This window comes from Castor canadensis, chromosome 12, assembly GCF_047511655.1.
Source record: "Castor canadensis chromosome 12, mCasCan1.hap1v2, whole genome shotgun sequence".
Classification (NCBI taxonomy): Eukaryota; Metazoa; Chordata; class Mammalia; order Rodentia; family Castoridae; genus Castor; species Castor canadensis.
This window is the reverse complement of record NC_133397.1, coordinates 39,537,035-39,564,001: the sequence shown is the minus strand read 5'-3', so window position 1 is coordinate 39,564,001 and position 26,967 is coordinate 39,537,035. Positions and strand designations below refer to the sequence as shown.

Below are 26,967 nucleotides of genomic sequence, written 5' to 3'. Positions count from 1 at the left end.
AGAAAGTGCTCATGGATACTCAGAAAGGACTGTTTATTAGAACACTTTTGTGATAATAAGAAGCTAAAAACAACTTAAATGTCCACCAATAAGTGAATGGATAAAAAGTGTGATATTGTCATAGGATGGCTATCAAATAGCTGTTAAAAATGAATGAACTAGGTAGATTCTATCAACACAGACAAATATTTAAAACATGCTCCCTTTAAAAATAAGTCACATAAGGACACATACAATATACCATTAATATAGGATAAAGATCATAGGACAACATGTATGGACACACAGGCATGTGGTTTATTTTTAAGTACACACTTATGAATGAACTTAATACCAACTTCAGCCCAGGGGTTACCTCTGGGAGGAAGAATGGAAACCTTCCCACAAGGACTTTATCTAATGTTTTATTTCTTTAGTAAAGCAAATGAGAAAGACCCAAAGCAAATATTAAATATTTTGTATTTGCTAACTATGAATAATGTGTAATTAGGTTGACAGTAAATTGTCCTTGCCTTTTAAAAAAGATATTTTCAGCATTTGTAAAGATGTATACTAGTCCATGTGCTAATGAACATTTGTTCTGGATGTGCCCCACTATGGTACAGAAGGACTTAGCCTCAGTGCACTGGATTTGAAGATGTGACACACAAACACTAATATGTGACTGTCTCACATAATATGATGTTAGAATGATGCAATTTATAGATTTATTTATTGTTCCCCAGAGCTATAGTAATTAGACGGCATCTGACATTTATACATTCAGTGTTTACATATGTGAGCAATGCCTCAACTCCTGTAGGCTGTGGTAAGGGAGGGAATTTTATTACTGTATGAGGATGATACTGCTGACTTCACAATACATTGTTCTCCAATTTCCTCCTGCCTCCCATTCACTTTTACACATCCAAACTTTCGAAGATTAGAAAAGGAATATAAATTTCATAGCAAGAAATTTTGACTTAATATTCTGTCTCTCAAGAAATAACCCTAACTAAGTGCTTTAGTTTTATGGAAATGCTGTTCAGAACAACACCTCTGGAAATGTGAATACCTACCAATTGGGAAATAATTTAGCAAAATAGCAAGCTGATAGAATACAAAAGATAATTATAAAGACCACATTGCAAATGTTTGCTAAAGAAAAAACTTAAACCTACAAAAAGATGTCTTCAAGTAGCCAAAGATCAGATGATATGCAGCAATTAAAATAGCTGTTTAGTATTGTATTGTAAACTTTAACATTTGAATACTTTTAGTTTACATTATTTTTTTCTCAAGCATCTTTTTTGGGGGTAATAGTTTATTGAAATAATTTACATACCATACAATTCACCCACTGGACATGAGCCACTGGCAGAGTTGTGCAACCCTCCCCACAGTCAGTTTTAGAACATTTTCATCATCCCCTGCAAAAGCACTATAGTTCTAGCATGTATCTCCCATTTTCAGTGGGCCCCCAGTTCCTGGCACTCATTAATTTACTTTCTACCTCTATGGATTTGCCTATTCTGGACATGTCATATGAATGAAATCATATAATATGTGGTCCTTTGTGACCAGCTTCCTTCACTTGGCATGGTGTTTTCAAGGTTTATTTGCTTGTAGCATATATCAACACCTCATTTTTATTGCAGAATACTATTCCATTGCACATATACAATACACTTTTTTAACATGACACTGATTTTAACAACAAAAATAAATACACTAGGTGATGGAGAAAGGTTTCAAGAGCTTTCTGTCTCTTATCCTGGCATAAGTTACTTAGAAGGCTGAAAGATGCAAGAGGAGCTGAAGGCCTCACACACTCCAGGTCTCACAGTTTTGCTGAGAATCCTTGACAGACAGAGGTTCCTGCAAGCCACCATATTATAACTCTGGTATATAGAAGCTGAGACTCCTCTGAGAGATGGGGACAGCTAAGGCTTGTGCTGTTGTCACATCCTGGGCTATTCCAGAACACGCTCATTCACCTTTATCATACTTTCTTCCCACAGAAACCACATGAGGCAAGCAGGGGAGGTATTAACCCAGTAAATCATGTTGGTGCCTTTATCCCAATCTGGTGCCACTGACCTGGAATTCATCTGCTCCTCTATGGCACTCCACTAAGAACCTCTTACAACTGGCTGTTACCCAGAGCTCCAGCATGGGCCTCACTAAGATTAGGGGCAGTTTGCTGATAGGGGATTCTCACCATCTCTGACTTTTAGAGAAGAGCTGGAGGGCGGATTTCTTTGGACTTTGATGGCTCCATTCTCTCAGGCCCTTGACTTCTCTTCCTCAAATGGACAGATATTTCAGCCATACCTGCTTTTCCTGCCAACCCTGGGAACTGCTGAGCCAGCACATCCCAAGGTTGTGATTTGGATCATTTATAAGTCATACCATTTGCATAAAATTTCAATGGATTCAAGTGAAGTGAGCCAGAAAACAAATGGGAAAGCAAATAGTCCAAATAGCCTTTTTATACAGTTAGTCACAGTTGACTGTTCGTGACTCACAGCCACAATGACCTAATCAAGAGTCCTGCCACTGTCCCAGAACCTGGTAGTGGGCAGAGATGTAAGAGATGCAGGCTTTCCTGGTCCCTTCACAGAATGGCTCTGCCAACTCTGGTCACCTTGGTTGTTAGTTAGCCACTATTTTCATATGTCCTGAGAGGGCCTCTGCCACTGTGCTCCTAATCAATCCTGTCCTTGTAAATGGGAGACTAATAAACACAAAATAATGTGTACATGCAGAGCACTGAATTCACTACTTTTTTTTTTTGTTTCATCACCAGCAGTTACGGCTTTCTATATAGGGATAAGTGGCCATTCATGTGGTCTCAGTTAAGGAGATGGGGAAATCTTTCATCAAATGGTCTGTCCCCACCAGTGACTGACAGTCCACATGGACAGCCATTCTCTCTTCCCAAGAAGCTGTATAAAATAGAAATTCTAATTCTGGCTGTGACCAGTGGGGCACAGTCACATGGCTGCTCTGCAAAAGGGGTAATAACAGTGTCCACCTCATAGGTCACAGGTGACTGTTGAAAGCACTTAGCATAGTGTCCGGCAGTGAAGGGAGTGTTCAATAAACGACAGCTGTGGCTGTAGTGTCACTCTCCCTGGGTCTCCTCTAAGACTGAAGCTCCCAGAACACATGCTAGTTTCAGTGCATTGGTATGTAGCAGTCATTTCCCTGCTTAATGGGAGGAGGAGCCAGTGGCACATGAAGCTTCATGGAAGGCAGAGGTTGGAAGGAAGCAGGAATGGAAGAACCATTAGTAAAAAGGGAAAGGGCTCTGAAAAGGAAGGCTGGGAGCATGACAGCAAGTGTCCCCACATTGCTGTAGGCCACCTCGGTAGCTAGTGCAAAAGTCATCTCTCTAAGAATTTATAAGTGAGGTCACCTGAGCAAGGTCCTTTTTTGTTTGCTTTTGTTTAAATTGAGGAGTGGTTTACAGAAAATTTACAGAATGCATAGATCTTAAGTTTGTAAGTCCCCAAGTTTTGACAACAGTATACAGCTGTGTAGCTACCCCTCCAACTTAAACTGTCTTTTCTGTACCTGCTCAAAGGCATCTCATACAGCTCTGAAGCATCAGGAACACCAGCTAAGGAGAGAATATGTAACTGGCCCTTTCCCTATAGTCTTGGCACCCTGAGGACACACACAACATGCAGAATCAAAGTAGCATCAAAAAGTCAGTCAGAGACTGTGGCCCAAGTGGTAGGGCACCTGCCCAACAAGCACTAAGGTCCTGAATTCAAACCCTAGTACTACCAAAAAGTCTGAATGCAGTAAATGGAACTCCAGAGGTTGAGCAGAATGCAGAGTAGCAGTGAGTCATCCACTAAGCGATTCAATTCTAAAAGGCTTTCAAGGGTAAGAATCCATGCACAAATTCCCATGGAATGCCCCTGTGGGAGAGCTGTGGTGGGTGAGTACAGGAAAAGCCCCAGAATGCCTAGATTCTTTCCACACCTGATTCAGCCACCAACTCTTCCGTCTTTGACTAGATGGCATCACAGTCCAGTGCCTCAGGTTCCAAACCCTATAAAACAATGAGAGTGGATCTAATGTTTTTTGTTTGTTTGTTTGTTTTTGTTGTTTTTTTTTTTGTCCTCTGGCTTTGGCAATTTAATTCTCTGTTGATTTTCTAGAAAGGGCAGTTTCATTGTGTGGGGACTTCGAATTCTCCTTTGTTGACTTAACACAGACACAGCCTTCTCTGCAGCTGTTGGGAGCATTCTGTAAACGGGAACTGTCCTGACAAAGAGGACACAGAAGGCAGGAGAGAAGGCTCCTCAGTCATGTGTTTTGTTATATCCTAGTGTCCGCTGAGAACTTATATTCCCATGTCCTCCTAAAAGGCATACAGGAGGGTAGACCTAAAAAACATTTAAGGGCTGGGGAAGGTTCTGGAAAGAAGAAAATCTGGCCTATATAATCTCAACAATTTTGAGCCTTTGTAGGAAAAGCAGATCTAGTCTTGTATGTCCAAATTATAACTAACCTGCAGGGCCCAATTCCAGTTTTACTGCCACCCCCCTCTGCAAACCCCTTCCCAAGCCCCTGGCTGTAGAGGTTCACATAGAGTTCCCATGCCTTCTGCCTACATCCCTGTTTTGGCACATACACTCCATGCGTGTATAGGCATGCAGCTCTTACCCAGGTTCATATGTTATGGTCCTTTAATCTTTCATAGGCTAGATGAATGCTTTGTTAAGTACAAGATCTTTTTAAAACGGAGGAATAAATGAATGAATTTTAGTCTGCTTTAGGGGAAATTTAACTGTGTCCTTTAACAAATGAACTTACTTTCTATAACAGTCAAACATTCGTATGTAAAACGAACTCCAAAAGCCACTGGGATCGTCACAGTGGGGTCCATGCTCCAAGAGGAAATCACTCTCTTTGGCTTACCTGATTAAATGCTGTAATATTACAGAAATAAATGATAATCCTAATCCCATGCATTGCGTAGCCCTCCCAGGTATGAAGAGAAACGGCTGCAGTTGTTAACTTCTGGGGTGTACAGGTAAGAGTTTGGGGAGGCTGGGCCACTTTTACTCTGTACCTTAAAGCACTATCAAATGTCTTAATATAAGCATATATGGCTTTCATTATTTAAATAATGTTTAAAGATAACATTTTCAGTTTATGTGTATATATGTATATGTATATATACTTGTTTAATTACATAATGTATCATAATACATTTTATCACTGAAAAAAAAATTTCAAGGCCATTCAGTGACTTTCCCAAGAGTTAATCAGCAAACAGAATGTGCTTATGCAACAAGCACAGGGAGGAGTGGGATTTGTATTCTATTCGGGTCCTCATCCTTCCTATGGGGCCCTTCCATTAATCCACCAATAACTTAAGGGTATGCCCTGCGCCAGCCCAGGTCCCTTCTACACTGTGACCTTTCACATCGCAATGGTTGTCTATCATACATGACATGTCACATGTAATAATGAAATATACAAGACACTTGCTCATTTAAATTTACCTAATGGATTTAGAGAGGATCACATTTCCTATACCTTGTTTTTTTCTTTTCTCTCACTTGCACACTTTGGAAGTCAAACCAAATGACAGTATGGCTAATATCTTACCCCACTTGCATGTTTTTTGAGGCACTCAGGGTACACCCAGATAAGCACTATCTTTGGCCAGAAATGATTCTTTAATTTGTATTTTTTAACTTAATTAGCATAATGATTCATTTTGCCAATGTTTAACAGAACCAGAATCAATGTTTTATAGGAACGACCTCAGATAAACCTGAGAAGTAAAAAATATTTATTTTTAGTGCCTGGTCCCTATACCTCTCTCTCTAAGCAAGAGTACTTACATTCCAGGCCAGGTCTCACACCTTAAAAAGAATTAACAACCACAGACTAGCAGAGAGGTTTGGCTTCTAGGAGTTTGTTTTGACAGCTCTTTGGAAAGTTGGAGCCAACTCAGATAAAACTTCAGCTACCCGCAGCAGCTTCTTGCCTGCCTCGCCTATTTTAATCAGAGTAGAAAAGGTAACCCTCCGCAACAGCAAGTGTCTTATAGACCATTGAACAACCTCTCTACAATCAGTGAATTTATCACCTCCTAGCTGGAACAGGGCAGGCTGTCATATTATCATAAAATCCAAGGGCTTAAGTGAACCTTCAAGGTTGGCTAGTCAATAATTTTCCATCACTTGAAGCCTCTCCATAGCTCCTCCAGTGCATGCTTGAATTGCCCAGTGACCTAGGGACCACTTGTGTCAGGATGGCTCACCAGGTCCTCAGTCCCTCAATAGATGGAATAGTGCTGTCTGAATCTCTCCTTCTCTGTCTCTGTTACTTCACTGTCTATCATTCAAAATCCAATCTATCCATCTTCCCGAAAGCCTGCCCCTAATCCATCCTTCATGGCCCTCCTTCTGAGCTGCACAGTCCAGTACTTTATACGCATCAGCCAGTGCCAAGTTTAATGGGTATCTCCTTATCCAACTATTAACTTTCTGCAGGTTAGAAACCGTCACATGCCTTCAGATCACCTCATTCCACAGAAGAAAATATTGACAGCTCCATCCAATACGAGCTGACTACACAAACAAGGCCTTTCTCACTATGCACTTGCTGTGCTGGCTTCTCAAGGTCCAAGAATGGTACCAGCTATCAGGATGAGTTACGTCAATCATCGGGTATTTATATGAGGGTTTGCCAAGGGATTCGCTGTGCTGCTGTGCGCGCTTGCATTCACAGGATCACATGTCCCTCCTTTGGTTAATCTGTGAGCCATTTGTTCAGTTAGGAACAAGTGTCACCGTAAGTTATCTGGCTATAGTGTAGATGTGTCTGAGAGTGTAGGTGTCTCAGTTTGTGGTGGGGGACAAGTGAAGGTGTGAGGTGTGCATGTGGTATGTGAATGTGGGTCGTGTGTATCAGTCCAATCGTGTAAGTGTAAGAGCACATGTGGATGTGCAAATGTGCACGGGGTATACAGCATGTGAGGGCATGAGTGCATGGGAAAGTGTATGCAGTTGCCTCTGGATAAAAGTCATCATCTTTGCTCTTACTCAAATTGACACACTCTGCTTTTTCCATTTTTTTGGCCCTACTTGGACTTACCAAGCCAGAGATCTCCAATTTTTTAAATTTCAAATACCAGCAAGAAATTATTACTTTTCTTATAAATTATAAATGTGTATTCCTGGCAATCCATACATTAACTATTAAATCCAAGTCATTTTCTTGTTTCTTAGGTAAGAAAATGAATACAGACAGATGGTCTGTTGTGTGTTTTCCAAATCCCACAAGCTCATCTTGCCTAACCTAAGCTATATACCAGTTCCACTTTGCAGTCATAACTGCCCCAAATCTGGTCTCTCACCCAGATCCTAGACACCCAGACAGCTGTCCTGCTGAGGGTTAGCCTTGGATTACTTGAAGCAAATGTCAGGTGATGAACTGGAACTGAGGTCTGTGTCTTTTGCAGGAGTGAGAAACCTGTAATTTGCATTGCTGATGCCAGTTTCTAGAAGCCAGAAAGTGAGGGAGGAAAGGAGAAAAACAGGATGATGCAGAAATGAGCTCTAAAACACCAAGTCAGCTGAGCAATGAGACTTTGGGAAGTTAGAATGGGGGCAGGAGAGAGTTTCTCTCTTTTCTGAATGTACTTGCTGGCTATACACTGCCAGTCCTGCTTGGTGAGGGTCTAGACTGCACTCCCATCTCAGAAATGACATCTGACTCCCATGGCAGTTAGCTAACTGCTGCTGGGTCACATAAGTAAAATATTTTTTTAATTTATTGCATTTTCCCTTAATGACAGGGACTTGAAAATATGTCTGAAAGTCTCAGAAATCTGGTCACAGAGAGCTGCCCAGATGGCACTCTATAGGAGAGCAAGGAACAAAATGAGGAGAGCAGCAGCAGGTGGAAGTAAGTTCAGTGCCAAGGCGCAGTCACGTGACAATATGGTTTCTTAGGCAATGAAATGGAGCCAGAGGAGGATTAGGAGGCTAGCTTCATATAAGCCTGTCTCCTGTCTGTCACTACGGAGGAGTCACCAAAACAAACCCTTAAGGTTTTTAAACATTTCATACTTGTATCAAATGTCTTTTCTAAAACCCACCTTTACCATGACTTCAGGAAAGCCCCCAAGTTCCCTGTGAGGGAGACTTACAGAGTATAGAAACTTGTTTTCAGTGGCTTTTGTTTTTACATTTTTCAGAAACACCAGGGAAAGTTCCAGTCCAGGGTGTCCTCCCCTGACAGGCTGCTCTGGCCTGGATCTCACCAGCACAGTGGGGTTGGACGAGGTTGGAGCCAGCACAAGAATGAGCCTATTGTGCCAGATTCCTGAGTGTTGACTCAGCCACACAAGTCCATGAGGGCAGAGCCTTGGGTGCACCACTAAGTGACCAACGAGCTGCCTGCAGGGCCCAGCTGAGTGAGAAGACCTGGCCTCTGCCCTCAGGCGTTCACTCACAGTCTAGTATATCAGGAACAGGGCCAATGTTTTAGACGCTTATAAACCAGTGAGAGAAACCTGGCATAAGTTAGTAAGTACAAGTGTTCTCAATGTAAGCAAATTTGCACATGTGTGCACTTTGTCCTGAAAGCTGCTGAGTAAGGCATAATACAACGAGTTTATGGTCAGAAAGCCAGGAAAAGGCAACATTTAGGCAAAAGAGAAAGAGTCCATGAGTTAGGGAGGAATGTAAGTTGGAGCCAGAAAATGTTTGCTAGCTAAATGAATAGCTGCTTCCAGGATTTGGGGGGGGTGGGGATGATAACTGACCCGTCCAACAGGCTCACGGAAACAGGGTAGGAAATTCAGAAGTGTGTACGGAGCATCAGGTAGTAAGCAGCTTCCAATCCACCAAGGCTAGTCCTTGCTTTTGCCTGTTTTCTGGGAGCATTATAAGTAGTATCCCTTTTTATTCTCACCTTTTCATTCTGAACTACGTAGTCACCCTAGTTCTCAAGACCCACAAGTTGCACTGAATTTCCCCCTAGTCAAGCTGTCTACACTGGCCTCTCCATTTTCCCAACCTGTCCAAGGGACTTAATACTACCCTGTCAGCCCTGCGTGAGGTAAAGTGCACTCCAGTCTTCCCCAGGGCAGATGACTATGTGTGATGGGGACAATATTTCATTCCTCATTTCTGGGGCCACACAGGCTCCTAAGAATGTACGAGCAATAAAGGGAGGATTAAAAAAAAAAAAGGAGGTAGAAGTGGGAAAGAGACAAAGACTTGGCAGTTGGGGCTTTCTGAGTGACATTAGTGATGAGTCAAGTGCAGATGGCTTTTGCTGCAGAGAAGCCAGGGTGACAGGCCTTCATTCCAGTAATACCTGTGCTCTGCTCCAAGACCCTTATGGTCACTTGCTCAGACTCAGTTTTCTCATCTCTAAAAAGGGAGTTGAAAGGACATATAGAATGTTATCATTATGAATTATCAGGCACAGAGAAGGTACTCAATAATGGTGGGTGTTATTAGAACAATCATATATACCTGAAAGGAATTTTCTTAAAAGCAAATCACCTAAAATGTGGAGCCTATCAGGTTTTAGCAGCCACTCCATAACTTTGTAGTTTAAGTCACCCTTTGACAGAGAAACGGGAAGTCATAGGTTTATTGTACAGGTGATCGCTGTAGCAAAACCAAGGGACACCATTATGGGCAGGACAACAACTTCATCAGTTACAACTACCTTGACAGGTATTTTTATCTAAGTTCCATTGTAAAACTATGCACAAAGAAAAAATATTTTAAAGGAGTAGATAAACATTCATTCGAATCTTTTCTTCCCAACTGAAGGGAGTGACTTTGTTCAATCTGGGAGCACTCTTTCATGGTCATTGCTGAGGAGTGTACAAGAAGGTTGAGTTCAAAATGCAGCCACTGGAAGCTTTGTGTCCATTCCAGGCTCTGAGCTTAATGCTGGGGGTTCCACAGTATAGTCTTGGCAGGTGTTTGGTAAATCCCTGTTGGTTGATTAGGGCCTGAAAGTGTAAGAGGGATAGGAAAGCTGTAGCTTTTATCCCTGACGCATTTAATATGAACGCAGACTGGTGATAGACCATGGGTCAGAGGAAGTCTCTTAGAACTGGGAGGGGGCATTCCCTACACCAACAGAAAACCCACAGGACCCAGAATCCACACGTCACAGCTCAAGTTAAGGAGGCTTGGATGCTTAACTGTTAAGAAATAATGACAAGACAGGCATGGTAGATCATGCCTGTAATCCCAGCATTTGGGAGGGTGAAGCAGAACTGTGAGTTTGAGACCAGCCAGGACCAGATAGTGAGATCTTGTTGGAAGGAGGGAAGTGTGGGAGAAAGAAGGAAAGAAAGGAAGATAAAGACTGTCCAGCCTTGGTTGCCTTTTCTGAACCACCAATGCCGGCCACACGGGGGCATGCAAGTCAATGCCTTGACTCTGCTTCCCTCTGGCTTCCTCTCTGTCAAGACACACTTTGGAGGAGGAGGACAGTGAGGTACTACTGGATGACTTGCTGCTTGGCCCACTGCCACCAAGGCAGTGACTCAGGCGGATCGTCCTCGGGTGTTTCAAAACTGTAAGTGCTGGCCCAAAGGCTTCCCTTGGCTTTCTAAGCACATTCCAGGCTCTGCCTAGGCCACAGGTTACTGCTTTCCTACACAGGGGGAGGGGAAGAGAGTGGAATATGTAAACACAATTTTCAAATAAAATAACCTCCTAAACTGACACCAGTGAAGACAATGAATAACCCCAAAGGAGGGCTGTGGACCACAGGCCAAGGCAGGAGGGGACAGAAACAGCCTGTCCTTCAGTGGTCTTTGGCATGGGCCTCACGCTGGCCCTCAGTGTCTACCTTCCCAGGGGAAAGAACCAAGCCTCATATGCAGGGCAGCAAGCTGGCTCCCACTGGGACTTGCAAGCTTCTCAACAGAGTTTCTCCCAATGCGCCCTAGGCCTATCTCCTCATCAGCACCTGTGGGAACCCCAGGGGACAGATAGGGGCCCAAGTCCCCAGCATTGCCGGACACCACAAGGCACAGGCAAGGGGAGCCCATTTTCAAAGATCCTAAAGGATCCAACAGTATATGGACACAGCAGGATTTAAATCGTAACTTCTATCGCAGAAGGGCTCGGCTAAATTGTCACTTTATTTGAAGATTTGGAAAAGAAATATTTTTGTCTTGCTTAAAAACTTGGAGTAGAATGCAAATTTTGAAGTATTAATATTTTTGCTTTTAGATGAGGTTCTTAGCTTTAGGCCAGCCCTAGGGGAAAGGCTTTTTCCCCTCTGCCCCTCTTATTTGTAGTGAACTGAGCAGTACTTCATTACTTGAAAAGTTAACTAAAGCAAAGAATCATGCAAAAACAAGACCTGTATTTTGAATATTTTAACTGATGATATACATTCAAACTTGTAACACTGATCTGAAAACAAATAATAATCTATATTCATTTGCCAATAACAAGGCTAGTACCTCGAAGACACGGTCTCTGTTTTGAGTTCTGCATTGTTTTTTGTAGACAGGGGTTATGGATGACTTCCAACATTAGCATCATTCTAACACAGCAAAAACTTGATGCTGATGAAGCATCTGAATTTGTCAAGTTTTAGAACTTTATCATCTCTACAGCCAGCATTTTATTGCTCTCTCTCACCCATGATTCAACGCAATTTTATTAGCAAACCATCTTTGACTCTTTCTATCACCCTCAACTTAGTTTTCAGAAACATTTGCTTTTCACACTTGTATTTCACTAAATTTTAGTCAAAATTATGTAGTTAGAGTAGAAACTACAAACACAGATGACTTTTTTTGTGCAGTACTAGGGCTTGAACTCAGGGCCTACACCTTGAGCCACTCCACCAGCCCTTTTTTTGTGATGGGTTTTTTCAAGATAGGGTCTCATGAACTATTTTGCCCAGGTTGACTTCGAACCATGATCCTCTTGATCTCTGCCTCCTGAGTAACTAGGATTACAGGTGTGAGCCATTGGTGCCCAGCGACTTTTGCAACTAAAATGATGGGACAGGGCTAGTGGAGTGGCTCACGCGGCAGGGTGTCTGCCTAGTAAGTACACGGCCCCAAGTTCAAGCCCCAGTGCCACCAAAACAAACAAACAAACAAAAAGTGATGGAACACAATGCACAGTAAGACCAGAGCACAGTCCACTCTATAGCTCCAGAGCCTTCAATCACACCTTGAGCATCAATCAGAGAATGGGAGGCAGAGGCAATTTTACAAGTTAGAGTGGAGATTGGTTAGTACACCTCCTAAACTTTGGTGAAAATGTCTGAAAAGTCACAGACTTGGAGATTATAAAATGGTGCAAATTTACTAGGTATAATTTGCATGTAATTCTTCACAAAAACAAGCACAAGAGCTGGAGCAAGGAGCACCTATGCCCACGTATGCTTCTACCAGTCCTCTGACCAAGGTCAGCACAAGTTCACTACAAGGTTGCCCAGATCCTGTGTTTTGTGCTGTAATCAGCCTTGTTACCCTCGGGGTCAGAAAACAACTTCCAATAGTAAAGGCAATCTAGCAGACTAAAAGTAAAACAATAAAGTTTTTGGAAGAAGTAAAAATCATAGGTGAATATCCTGATGACTCCTGGTAGCAGCACTTTCTTAACTAGAACACACACCCCCCCAAACATGCAAACCATAAAGGAAAAAAATCAATCAATTGGATTATATTAACCTGGAACTTTTGCTCATCAAAATACATTCCTAAGTAGTAAAAAGGAAGAGGGCACTTGCAACTCATATATTCAACAAGGACTCAAAGTCCATAAAGGGTACCTACAAATCAATAAGAAAAAGGACAGACAGACAATCCAATAGAAAACTGGAAAAAGATTTGAGCAGGCACTTCTAAAAGATAATATCTAAATAACCAATTCACGTATAGAAAGGTGCTCAAGAGAAATGCAAAGTTGTCAGGGAGTTAAAGGATGGCCACATAAACAGAATGTGGTACACACAGAATGAAAGAACTGGAAAGGGGGGCTCAGCACATCTGCACTCGATGTTCACAGCACCACTATTCACACCAGCCAAAAGATGGAAACGACTCACGCGTCCATAAACACACAGGCAGATAAACAAAATGAGATCAACACGATGGAATGTTATTTAGCCTTAGAAAAGGAGGAAATTCTGACACATGTTACAACGTAAATGAGTCCAGACATGATGCTAAGTGAAATAAGCTAGTTTTAAAAAGGCAAACAGTGTTTGCATCTGTTGAGAGTAGTCAAACCCACAAAGGCAAAGTAGAATGGTGGTTGCCAAAGGCGGGTGACAAGGAAAGGGAAGAGTTAGTATTTAATGACTAAGGAGATTCAATTTGGGAAGACAAAAAAGTGCTAGAAATGGATGGTGGTGATGGCTACTCAACAGTAGGAATGTGGTGAAAGTCACTCTCCATTTAAAAAGGCTAAAATGGTTTGACTGTTATGTATATTTTACCACAATAAAAAAATACTATGAAATACATGCACCAGAACAGCTAAAGATAAGAAGTTGGTGAGCAATAGCCACTGTTGGCAGGGATGGGGGACACTGTTGGTGGGAGTGTAAATCAGTGGGGTCATTTTGAACAGAGTGTCTACTGAGGTCGAGTGGCAGAAGGCTTGGTACTTAGCAAAACTGTTCCCAGACATGCACTCATCACCAGTGTACACATTTGCACACCAAAGACACGAGCTAGAACATTCACTATTGCATTGATTGTACTAGTAAGCAGAAAACAACCACATGCCCATCAATACAGAATGTATATATAGTCTTACCACAATGAAAGTGAACAAAATACACCCAACAATGTGGATGAATCTCAGAAACACAATGGTGATGACAGAAACCAGATACAAAAGAGTATTTACTACAGGAACCCACTTGTTTAAAGGTGAAAATCAAGTGAAACTATTCCCTGTTCTTGGCAGTCAAGAAGGTGGGAGGAGGGATATGACTCGGAGGGAGCCTCAAAGGGGCTGATCATGTCCTGCCTCTTCATCTGAATGCTGAGCTCATCATGTCTCAGGTTGTAAAAATTCAGGAAGCAGCTATGTATTGTGTGTGTGTGTGTGTGTGTGTGTGTGTCTATGTTACTTTAATAACAAGTTAACAAAGCTGGTCACCGCATGCAATGTTGCAATATTGCATACAATTAAGTATGCAGTTACAGAATATTTAGGACCCAAGAATAGGGAACTTAAAGCATGCAGCATCAACCATCAGCAAGCTGTTGAGGAGGGGGGGATTTAGGATTTAGGTCAGTGAGCTGATGCTCCTAGAAGGCAGTGTTATTGTTTACCCCATGTCGTTCATCCTGGCATTGGGCCACATGGAGCCTGTGTTGAATGTTAAATGCATGTTCACCTTAACTATAAGCTCCCCCAAAGCAGGAACTCTGGGGTTATTTCTTATGTGTAAATCACAGAACCTAGCACAGAGCCAGATGTCATAAACATCAAAACTACTTATTAGAACAAATTCACCATAATACTAAAATTATACGACAGGGACAGAATATATTAAATTTTAATTAGTGGATGCCAAGCACAGTGGTAGGCTCTTGTACTCCCAGCTACTCAGGAGGATAAGGCAGGAAGATCACTTGAGCCCAGGAGTTTTGAGGCCAGCCTAGGCAACACAGCAAAACTGCATCTCCAAAAAACAAAACAAAAACTCACAAACAAATAAGAAAAATTTAAAAACCAATCAAGAACTTGTACAGCAAGAACTTGGACTTCAAAGCATGCCATATTCTAGGCAAGTAATATAATGCCCCTATCCTCTGCTCTGCAACTTCAAAGTGGGGACAGTGGTGACCTCACAGGGTTGGTATAAGGATGACATAAGTTACATGAAGTACAGATGAGAAAATGAGGGATAAAGGACACAACTATGTGCCTCGCAGCATCCAAGCAATCCGGGTAAGTTGCCTTTTAAACCCCATGTACGATCTACCCCTGAGCAGAGGAGAGGGCAGGAGACCAGCAGAGGAGGAACCTGGATACCTCTCCTTACTTCATCTCCTCAGATCTTCCTGCAGCCAGCTCCTATGGAAACTGTCATCAAGCATGTTGAATCTGTCACCTGGAATTTCTTTTGCAGCCACAAATTTTTGAGGCACATAAAACCAGCCAACAGATGCATTAGGTGGACTCCAGTTGCCATAAATCATCAAGTCATGTTGATCTCCCCATGAGGCAGCAGAGTTCATCATGAGTAATGGCAACTATGAGGCCAAATACAGGCATGCAAATTGGCAGGTGGGCAGTGAGAGTCTTTCCGGGCACCACCTAGGTATAGGCGGGCTACCCTGCCTCTTGGAGCAATGGACGTTACTTTTTATACCAGCGAGGGGCAGAGTGGAAAATGAGCAGGGCTGGATTCTGGAGTTGTGCCTTGTGCTTGTAAGATTTATTGAGCATCCAACATGAGCCACCAGGCACTATTCTGGATCTACCACTAACTAACCATGTAATTTTGGTCACATTTTCTGAACACCCTAGGCTTTCATTTCTTCATTTTTAAACTGGTAAGTGGTACCAGATCATTTCCAAATTTCTTATCATCCTGTGATTCTCTAACCCACGCATTACACATCTAAACATTCAACTTCTTTTAATTCACTTATGACATCATTCTGCTGTCTTTAGAGTCCTTAAGTCCTCACTTGTGGAGTGTCACACAGCACAGAAATCAGGTGACCGAAGAGCTGGATGAAAGTGTCATCTGCCAAGGGAGACCAGTCTTAGACTGCAATAAGAACAAGGTTTATTTCTCGCTGTGTATTTCTCAGAAACCGTAACATGCCACCTTTGGATTGTCCACTGACTCACTGAAATATTTATGTGTTCAACAAGCAAACATTTGGTGCCATCTTGGCCCAGGTACTAGGCTGGGCATTCTGAAAATTCAATGGTGGGTTAGCACAAGACCCTGCCCTTGGAGTGTGTATGCTGTATAGGTAATGTAAACACCAAACACAAGTCCCACACAATGTGGCAGTACAGGAGGACTGAACATGTTGCAGCCCAAGGGGAAGAAGCCAGGAAAGAAAGAAGAAAGAGAAGAAGAGACAAATGGAGGAGTGGGAGGTAGGCTGGAAGGATAGCTGAAGGATAAGAGTTCCACCAGATAATCAATTGATATCCTGATGGTTATCAGTTTCTAGAGTAGAAAGAACCCTTTGATAATTTGAGTCTTCTAAGTATTTGGCTTGGTAAGGTGGAAGAAGTCAGAGCAGAAGCTTTATTTAGCATTTTAACACTTCACCATCCACCTAGACACTGCTTCCTTCAGCCCTAAAGTAGCAGCTCTCTGCATCCTTTCTTTGATGCTCCCTTGGTCTCAGTTTCTGCTACTCTAACTCGGTCCCATGAGAGGATGAGTAGGAATTAAACTTGGTTTAAAAGCCACAAAATGGAGAATACGCACAAGAGTAAAATAATTTATATACGGACATCTTTGCTGGGAGGAATTGCTCCTCCATTGCTCGTTCATGTCTCAGACGAAGACTAAAGCACCACTCATTTTTCGCTTTTCCATTCCAATTAGCTGCATATTTTTAGCACGTGTTATATAAGGCTCATCTGTCCAAATTCGTTGGCTTGGGGCCTTCCTTTCCTTTCATTTCACTGGTGGATTGACCCGCATGGTAGGATGACGAGCAGATCATGACAAATCTGTAAATAGCTTGCCCGAGGAGGGGTGGACGGAAAGAGTTCTCTAGATGAAGTGAAGGTTTGTATTTGGCATGCCAGGGCTAAATCTATCCCTTCTAAAAGCGGAAAGCAGAAAGAACGCACAATTCCAAATCAAACTGTAGCATGTTAGAAAACGACTGCTCCGCCTACCATAAGGACTGCGGTTCAGAAGCACAACTCAGACAGGTGCAGCTAAGCTCGACAGAGAAGCCCCCAGGCTTCCACTGAGGTGGCCACCCTGGGTGCAAAATGTTCCAGTGGCCCCGTCAGCTGCAGAATGATCTAATTCTGGTTGTGTGTGTACTATATGCAGGAGCTGCAGGCCTTTCTAGGAAAAAACTGCCCACTTTCACTGTTGGTGGGAGGCAGGAAAATGCATTAGGAAGGACTAAGAAAACTTTGCCCCAGCTCTCTCTGTCTTCAACTTTGCCCTTCTAGGGAAAACACTTCATCTCTCAGGGCCAACAACCTTGTGTTAAAAATATCTACCATCACTTCTATAGACAGGGTTGTGGAGAGACTAAAAGAGGACAATGAAGGTGTCTGGAAGCATGCAAAATTATATTTGAGTGTATATCACTGCTGTTATGAATCTGAACTGCACTCATGATTACATACTCCAAGTCAAATTTGCAGAGGTCTCTGGGGCCAGGCTACATCTTTCCAGAAATCACAACACTGAAGAAGTTCCTGGAACCAGTTACTTATAGAAACAGAGACTAAAAATGTTTAGGTGGAGAGGAGAGCAAACCTTAGAAATTAAAGAGTTTAGCGGGACTACTATACAGTCCCAAAGGACACACAGAAGCCAGATATCTTTCCCCAGGTACTGGGCTCATCAGACACAATCCCTGTACGCTGGGCATCAGGAACACCATCCAGGTCCCTATAAGCTCTGACCTCCCAGAAGTGAAGGTTAGGCAAAGGGCACTAGCCACCTCAAAAGGCTCAAATGTGAATGAACCCTTGGATATCTCAAAGATCATCTGCTGATGCCATGGAAAAGTCACTCTAGAGCTAACAAAAAATAAATTAGAACCCAGTCATGGTGGGGCATGACAGTTATCTCAGCACTGGAGAGACTGAAGCAGAAGGATCTCAAGTTCAAGACCAGGCTGGGCTACAAAGCAAGACTCTATCTCAAAAAATATATATACAAATAAATAAATGGATAGATAGATAAAGTGGAATCTCTCCTCATCCAACATCAACAATCAGCAATTATGTATTTACCTATTTAATGAGATGACAAACATTTGGATCCACTTCAGGAGTCAGAACCATCTATATATGAGATCTGACTTCCTATTAATTCATAGTTCTGGAGGTGAAATATTATCTCCAGCACCCTTCAGCCTGGGCTGCGGCAGTGAGTTACACATGCCAGGTGACATACCCCTGGACCAGCAGTTATAAGCAGGTGCTTCATATATGCAGTCTTGGTTCTTCACTGGGGTGCTAGAGACAGTTACAGCCCCTGAGGGCAGGCAGCCCTGGACTCACATGTCTTTGCTATACAACTTTGAGGGAGGTATTTATTACGTTTATATGTTCATTTTCAACTTTACAAAATGGAGACAATAATGCCTGCTATCCAGGAAGGTTGTAAAGATTAACTTAGATATGTACACAGAAGTGCTCAGCATAGAGCCTAGCACAATGAACAGGCCAATGAATGTTAGTTCCCTTCTCTTCTCTAGGTTCAAATCCAGGGAATCCCAACTAAAGTCATTAGTTCACAAATTACCTTTATATCTCCCTTTTCTCTGACACTCCTGCCCCATGCATACATACACCTTTCACTATCCTGTGCACTACTTTTCAGCCCAGAGTTCCATGCTCAAATTCTAGTTCCAGAAATCCTCTTTGGTGCCTCTGTCCTACAGGATCCTCTCTGTCTGCACACTTCTAGCCATCCCAATCCATGTCACTCACTTAACACTCAATGACAAAGAGACATGGTGGTTAAAAAAAAGAAAGAAAAGAGCACTGGCTTACAGATCCTTATAAATCTCAGCTTCCATCTTTCAACTGGAGATAATATCTGCTCTGTTTACCTCAGTTTTGCTTTAGGATCAAATATGATTACCTGCATAGAAGAGCTATATAACTTGTCAGTACATAAGCATAAAGTCTCCTCTTCGATACCACCACTACTGCCACAATCATCACCAGAACTACCACTGTTACCATCAACATCATTGCACTGATTGCTACCACACTCGTCACCTTGCACCACTGCTGCTATGATCATCAGCGCAAAGACTGCCACCATCCACGACTGCCATCATCATCACTAACTGCCACTATCACCTTCAGCACCTGTGTAACAGGGTCCTTAAAATGGGGGCACTCACATAACTCATTCTTGATGAGCTGTGTAATTAATACTTGAGACAGGATTACTTTTTCTTTAAAGAGAGTTGTTATATATGGTGGTTTCTCTGAAATGTATTGTGGACTCCTCCCCACCTCCCTGTCTCTACTGTCCTGGCCAGGGCCCTGGAGGAAGAAGAATTCAAAATCAGCCGGCCAAGTTTTCGTGCATATCATTGCAAGCCCCAGCAGTCAGCTGCTGAGCAGCAGACTGAAAAATCATGCCTGCCAACCTTGTCATTTCCCAAAATTTTTGAGTTATTTATACTGCACAAGTCTGTAAGATACAAGTTTCCAGTTTCCAAGTATGTAAAGAAATTGGCACGATATTCCAGAAACTCTCAACCAAAAGTGAATGGTGCTGAGGCTTCTAATATGCTACTCCACTGTCTTCAAATCTGATTCTACTCACCTAAATTCACCCTGCCTCCCCACTGAACCCCACCCCCAGGATACTACATGTTAAGACCAGCCTCCTGTCTGCTTATGAAAAACCTTTAAAGTCCAGCACAAGTCCCACCTGTTACTAGAAACCTGTCCAAGTTTCCAGCCCATCATGACTGACAGCAGCTGTCTCTCATCAATGCCACAGATCTAGCTCACAAGAAGAGTGACTTCCTAGCTAAATGATCCTTGTCCAGTCCATAAGCTGCCTGATCTCATGCTCCAGAACTTTCCCTTGGATTCAGTGCTCAGCTGGATGAGCCTCAGGTACATGGAGAACACTTGTTGATCATAATCAGTGATTAAAAACACATGACGCTTAGAAAGGGCAGGTGAAATAAGCACCAGGATATTTGTTCTGCTCATAGAACAGGGTCCCTAAGAAAAGAAAACAAAGGGGGGGGGCACCTTCAGTATAAGGCATAAGTCTCAGAAATGAGAAATTTGGCATCTTAAAGAGAGGTCCTCAGGTCATGGCTGCCCAATATCAGGCTCCAGGTAACTGTCTTCCAACTTCAAAGCCTTAGAACAAGCTTACCTTGGAGGTAGGCTGGATACCATTAACCTCCAGGTCCACTGTGCCCAGCATCACCTACCCTTGCTCTCTTCAGTGTTCTCAGTTTCCCCTCTGAGCCTACCCAAAACTCTGGCTGTTTATCCCATGCACCTCAGGCTTGTCCCATGGTACTCTGTACTCAGAGAGCTATCCATATCACTAGTGGCTGATGCTCCTCGACTCCCCCAGAGCTCTGTTGGTTCCGGCACAGCCCAACCTGGATTTGGGAATCTAGTCATGCCTCTCACCATATTTGCCACCAATCCAAGTTCTGTATTCAGCCTCACTTCTCCCACGAATTGGTTTCTGTGGAACTTCCTGCTGCCACCATTACAGACTAAAACATTCAGCATTGTGTAGGCCAGGGACATAACAGTAACATCTCTCACATTTATTGAAAACATTCTATCTCCCAAATACTCTTTAGGTGTGTTAACCCCTTAAAGCCTCATAATGACCTGATGAGTCAGGAAGGTGGATCCTATTATTATCCCTGGTAAGTTAAATAACAGCCATAAGGCCCCACTGCTAGGAAGAATTCAGTTTGTCATGGAACCTCCATTCCAACCTCTCTGCAATCCTGCTTCAGTGATGAATGCTCCTTCAACCCTTCCCAACAGTCACTGTTTTCTTAATGTCTCCCTTGCCTTCTGTCCTTCACCTTCCTATTCAAAAATAACTGGCCTGGAAAAGCAAACCTCAACTTTGGCAAAAGGATTTCTTTCTTCTGGCAGTCAATGTATGTGTTTTACCTCTCTCCACACAAAAATATGTCACTTTTCCTTTGTTATGAAGATCAAGAAACAAATTAATTAGCAAGTAAATGGCCAGGTCAGGAATGAACAGTCAATTCCAGTGCCTATTCCCCACCCACCAGGAAGAGATCCAGTGAAAGTTAAGTCATGGGAGGAGAAGGGAGAATGTGGCTTGGTAGGTTGGATCTGTTTGTTTTCCCAGAATCAAAGCCTGTGGAAGAAGTGCTCACCAGTTGTCCCTGTGTCTTTCTCAGTATCTCTAAGGAGCCTAGAATGCAGCAAACTCATGGTTAAATGTTGATTTATTCACACCTTTTTTTCTCTAAGCTTCCAATTACCACCAATCTCCTCACTGCCTATTATACCCAAGAATAATCAGCTCTGGTCAGCTTCATTCCCCCACATTCCAGTTACATTCCAGCTCCTTCAACCACTTCACCTCTGCTTTCCAAGCGTTCCCTGGCTGGAATTTCCTCCCTCCTTCCCTCAGCTCATAGAATTCCATCCTTCAAGGCCTACTCCAGTCCCACTTCCCCTCTGACTCTCCCCAACTCTTGAAGCTTAAGGGATGGCACCCATCTCTATCCTCTCACAAAGTCTGTGCTACAAAAGTCAGCACTTAGTTATATGCTCTCATACAAGTGACTTCTCAACGCCTCTGGGAGGATTCACAGGTCTTAAGCTTCTGTAAACATCACCACACCTAAAACAGGGCTGGGAACACAGCAAAGGTGACAAACATACTTGATTGGTTGATAGACCTGTCCCTGGGCTCTGCTCTACCTCCAAAGCTGGCTGCAAAATGATAAATGGCAGGCAAAGTCACTTATCATACTCTCTTTGCACATCTTCCTGGTAGGAGAAAGAATTTAGGTCCCCAAGACTCACTTTGTGAACCTAGGGATGCTGGGCTGGTGGCGGGTATGTGTCTGGGCACACAAATACATCTGTCAGCAATGTGACTAGTTAGACCTCTCAACTCATCCAGCACTTCCATCTCCAGCTCCAAAAGATGTCAAACCTCAAGAGGAGCTAAGTACGTCATGGTAACAGTCCTGGGGCCTGAGGACCTGTAATTTCTACATTTTCTAGAAGACTTCCAGTGCCACAGTCACTCCCACAAGAACTTTCTGCCATGTTCTCTACTCAGTGACACCCACTCCTCTGATAATTTCTCTCATACAAATAAACATTCTGAGGAAATTCAAAAACACTATTTTCTGTTGCTCCATTACAAGCACAAAGGTTCCATTTCTGTTTCTTTCCATTTTCTAGAATTTTCCTCCCTCTTGCATCCTGAAAAAAGAACTGTCATGCCCCACAAACAGGGGGATATCATAACATGATCTGTTGTGCAATTCTTATATCCAATGACTAATATGTGAAGGATGCCCCTTTTGGTTCAAGGCATTTAGCATGACATTGGAGGTGTAAGGGAAAGGTCTGGTGGTGCTTAGGTGATCAAGCACATCCCCTCATGGATGAGACCAACACACCAGCTCCACTATCTCAACTCCATGATAATCTCCAGGCAACCAAAAGCCAGCTGCTTAGCAACACCAGCTGGGGGATCAGTGTGCACACCTCCAGCAGAGATCTGTTCCTGCTTTCTGGTAAGCACAGGCCTGAACCAGGAGCCCTGGGCAGCCACTGCCAAATGCAGGCTACCCCCTGCCTTCTCTTCCAGACTCAGGGCAAGAGGAGCCCAGGAGGAAAAGCTTAGTGACAACAGTCACTGGGAAAGGAAGTGGCAGATTATGCAGAATTGGTTAAAGGAGGGATTTTAAATGGAGACTATGAGGCCCTCTTTTCTTACTCCTCTGCTGCTTCTCTGGATGCTTTGCCCCATTAGGGCATAAGGAACTTTGACTTTAGAGACATCATGTAGTCAGTTAGCAGCTCAGCTAATACAGTTGGCCCTCTCTATCCACAGGTCCCATCCAGATCCATAGATTCAATCAACTGCAAATCAAAAATTATTTTTTAACTGCACATTAAATATGCATAGACTTCTTGTCATTATTCTATAAACTACTTACATAGCATATATATTGCACTGGATATTACAAGTAATCTAGAGATCCTTTGAAGTATATAGGAGGATGTATGTATGTTACATGCAAATACCACACCATTTATACAAAGGACTTGTCATCCACAGATTTTGGTATCCACAGGGGTCTTGGATCCAATCCCCTAAGAGCCTGAGGGATGACTGGACAAAAAATTGAGGACCTGTAGTCCAGCTCTTCTCTTTGAGCCATGGTAAATACAATAGGAGATTTTAAAAATCACTATTTAATAGGTTCTTATGGAACTCAAGCTTTCCCAGATACTATGGGGGATAGAGACAAAAGTATAGTATCGAAGAGGATGTGGTGACTTGGGACTTAGGCTGCCTAGCTGGACTCTACCATTACTCAGTTATGGAGCCCTGAAAAAGAGTACTCCCAGAGCCTCATCTATAAAAGAGGAACAAGAGCACCTGTTTCCCCAGGGTTGGTGTGCAGCTCAAATGGGAAAATGTATGTCTGGAGGAAGTTTAGCCTCCCTGTGGAGCTGTACTATTGATATTATGATAAATCAAAGTGCTTCCCCTAAGAAGATGTCAAACTGGATGGAAGGAGAACATGAGTGTATAAAACCATGTGAAACAGTGACCATCTGCACGCTTAAGGCTGCAGGACAAGGGAATCAAAAGGCTGGAGTACATTTCCTATTGCCCAGTGTGCTAACTTCTTGCCTGAAAGCTGGGCAGAGGAAAATGTAGGAAAACTAATTCTCACAAAGCTGGAGAGGCCCTTGGGGACAGTACCTTCATAGTGTCTCTTAACTGGTCTGTGTCCTGAGCCAATTCTATGGATTTTCATTGTCTAGAGTTAGAGATAACCTCAAATTGATATCAATGGAGAGACACTCATGCCATCTCTACACCAGATCTTTCAACTCGACCTCACAGAAGGAACCTCAGCTCATAAGCACCATATTCACGCCATAAGGTACCCTTAAGAAAATATAGCCCCATGTAAGAACTCCCTTGTGCAGAAAAGGCTTATCTTCAAGATTACAGAGCCCTTGCTATCTGTAATCTCATTTCATTTTTCACCTATCAGGGAGGTTATATATTACTTGTAACTATAATTCTATCCCTTCCACTAAACCAAATATCAAAACAACCTAGAAATCAGTTAACTCCCTTAATGTATTATGCATCCAAGTTAATTCAGTCCAAGGCAATAAATATGTGTTGAGCCCTTTCTGTAAACCAGCAGGTATCATGCCTGGAAGGGACCAAAATGAAGTCAACGCTATGTCTCTGTTCAAAAGTTGCACAGAAGGGTTACAGCCTAGTCCCCTCTATAATGGCACATGTGGAAAATCATATCAGCCATCAGGGTAACTAGATGAACCTCTTCCAACCAGGGATGACCAACCAAGAGGCTCTAGCCATTGGCCACCTCATCAGTTCACCACTCTGCCACTTACCAGCTGCATGGTCTTGGACAGATGACCCAACTATTCAGTGATCATGTTTCCTAGTCTAGAAAATGGGAATAGTAGCAGTAAATAGCTGGGTTGTTGAAGCTAATACATGTAAAACTTTTAAAATAGTGCCTGACACATGGTAAGTACTCAATTAAAGTCAACTATTATTACCTGCCCCCTTGAAAAAGGCTCTGTTGGCTCCTTATACACTCATTTTTATTTCCTATCATCTTTGGCCACAATCTATTTCTAGTTTGTGACTATGTTTTATAGGTAAACACTTTAGGGCAGGAGCCATCTCCAGACTTCTTCAACTCCTACAGAATGATCTGCCCTTTCTTCTCTTCACTTCAGTTCACCCCAGAAGTGATGAGCTAGGTCTGGCTGGTCACTACTAATGTGTGTGCATGGAGTAGAGAAGGGGGTCAGGAGGCAATTATTTGGTTGAGTTTTATACAAAGAACTTTGAGATATGAATCACAGTGAAAGTGTACAATTTGATGGTTTTTAGTATAACCACAGATGAGGCAAACATCTCCACAGTCAGTTTTTGGAAAATTTTCACCACCTCGAGAAGAAATCCTTTACCCTTTAGCTATCACCTCCCTATCCTCCAATATCCCACTCCACCCCCAGCACCATTAGTCTACTTTCTATCCCTGTGGATTTGCCTGTTCTGGATCTTACCATTATGGGATCATTTGTCCTTGACATCATTTACTTAGTATAATATTTTCAAGGTTCATCATGTCACTGTTTCATTCCTTTTTATGGCTGAGTCATACTCCCTTATATGGATATTCTATACTTTATTTACCCATTCAACAGGTGATGGTCATTTGGGTTAGCGGGCATGGATATCCATATACAAGTTTCTGTGTGAACATGTGTTTTCATCTCTCTTGGTATTATACCTAGGAGATGAATTGCTGGGTCATTTGGTATCTATATTTAATCATTTGAGGAACTACCAGATTGTTCTTAGAAGCAGCCATGCCACTTATGTACCCATGTTTGAGGGATCATTGAGGAGGAGGTTAAGAAGTTTTGAGCTGAGGCCTTCTGTGCACTCTATCTCTCCTAATACTTCCACTATATTTTGCTCCATAAGACCTCCAGGCACATTTTTCTCAAACAGAAGCTTACCTGTGTGACTCCCTAGCCCCTGCCTCTATCCTGAGGAGGGGGTTGTGAGTTCTGGAGACAAGGGGCCGGGGTGTGTCTGAACTGCCTGGGGCCACAGTATAAGTAAACAGGATCTTGGGAGATCTGTGAGTTACTCAGCAAATGCAGGACCAGGATGGGAGAAGTCAGTCTCAGATCCCAAGCCACTTCCTCTCCATTTGTACCAGCACCTTCCCCTCACCCTGTGTGTGGCTAATGGTGGCCAGAGGGAGTGCCATCCTAAGCAGAGAGGATGTCCATACACATGTGCTTACCTCCTCTGCAGAGGCACTTGCACTTGTTTCCTTCCACTTTCATAGGTCAAAACAGACCCTATGCATGCCAGGCTAGGCTTCTCAAGGTCATTTCCTATGAATTTCTCTGACCCTCACCCTAGAATCACAGAAGATCTGGATTTTAAATAAGGCATTTTGTGACAGTGATCTGTAACCACTTGGTCCACTTTCCTTAGCTTCTTCATGGTCTTTGTCTCTTGGTAGTCTTCCCCACCTCACATTTTGTCAGTGCTCTCCAACACGAGAGCCTAATAGCTCTGAGCACCTGGGGGAGAGCTGTGGGATAAGAGGCACAGGCTGTGCCCCACATGAGAGAGTCTCCAAGCCACAGATGAGGCATAAATACAAACGGCAGCAGTTTGAAAGAGACTGCAGGGTAGAAGGCAAACCCTCATACACATTAGCTTGCATGTCTCCTCCACCAATCTGGTGATCACGTGTTCTAGAAAGGAAGAGGATCTCTGCAGGGCCTGGAGTCCAGCCCAGCCTGATCACCCTGGGTTTCCTGAACTCTGAGCGGGTGCTCACTGCTCGCCTGCCTGCTCTCTTCACCTTGACTGGCTATCTGCAGTGCATCATCCAAGTCCAAGTTGCTTCCCTCTTCCCCTCTGTCCACCCCACCTTGTCTCCCCACCCTTGATGTCTTGTTTTCAATTTAACTAAAGTGAAACCAGCTGTCTCCCCATAACAACCTTGATTTACATAGATCTCATCAAGTCCACATGGGTTGGCCTCTGGTCTTCCTGATACCCTCTGGGGGTGGGGGATTGGCCATCTCAGCTGGGCTACCCTTTCCACAATCATCTCCTGCCAGTTCTACCATGCTGTGCACCCTACTGCCTCTGAAGTAGCATATGTGCTCCTCCCTTGGCAGGTTCTAGCCAGACATAACCCTCCCTTTCTAACCCAGCCTGAGTCACCTATCTACAGAAGCCTCCCCTGAGCTCTGGCCCACATGACCCCAGCCCACTCACTGTAGGCACCACCCCTCTTTCCTTGGCCTTTGTCTGCCTGACTGAAGATCTGTGATTCTCCTGATATTACATATGAAGTTATTTTCATCAGAAACACTATACAATATCATTAAAGAAAAATTTGGCCAATTAAATTAGTGTGGAAGAAAAAGAATTCAAAACCCCACCACCCAAACACAATACTGTTAACATTCTGAGTTATTT

At 43.1% G+C, this 26,967-nt stretch overlaps 1 protein-coding gene across 1 annotated transcript in view; it reads right to left on the bottom strand.

The window, feature by feature from the left end:
* Positions 1-26,967, bottom strand: part of Prkce (protein kinase C epsilon) — a 491,234-nt gene that overhangs the window by 215,741 nt on the left and 248,526 nt on the right. The gene's annotated exons all lie outside the window — the stretch shown is intronic.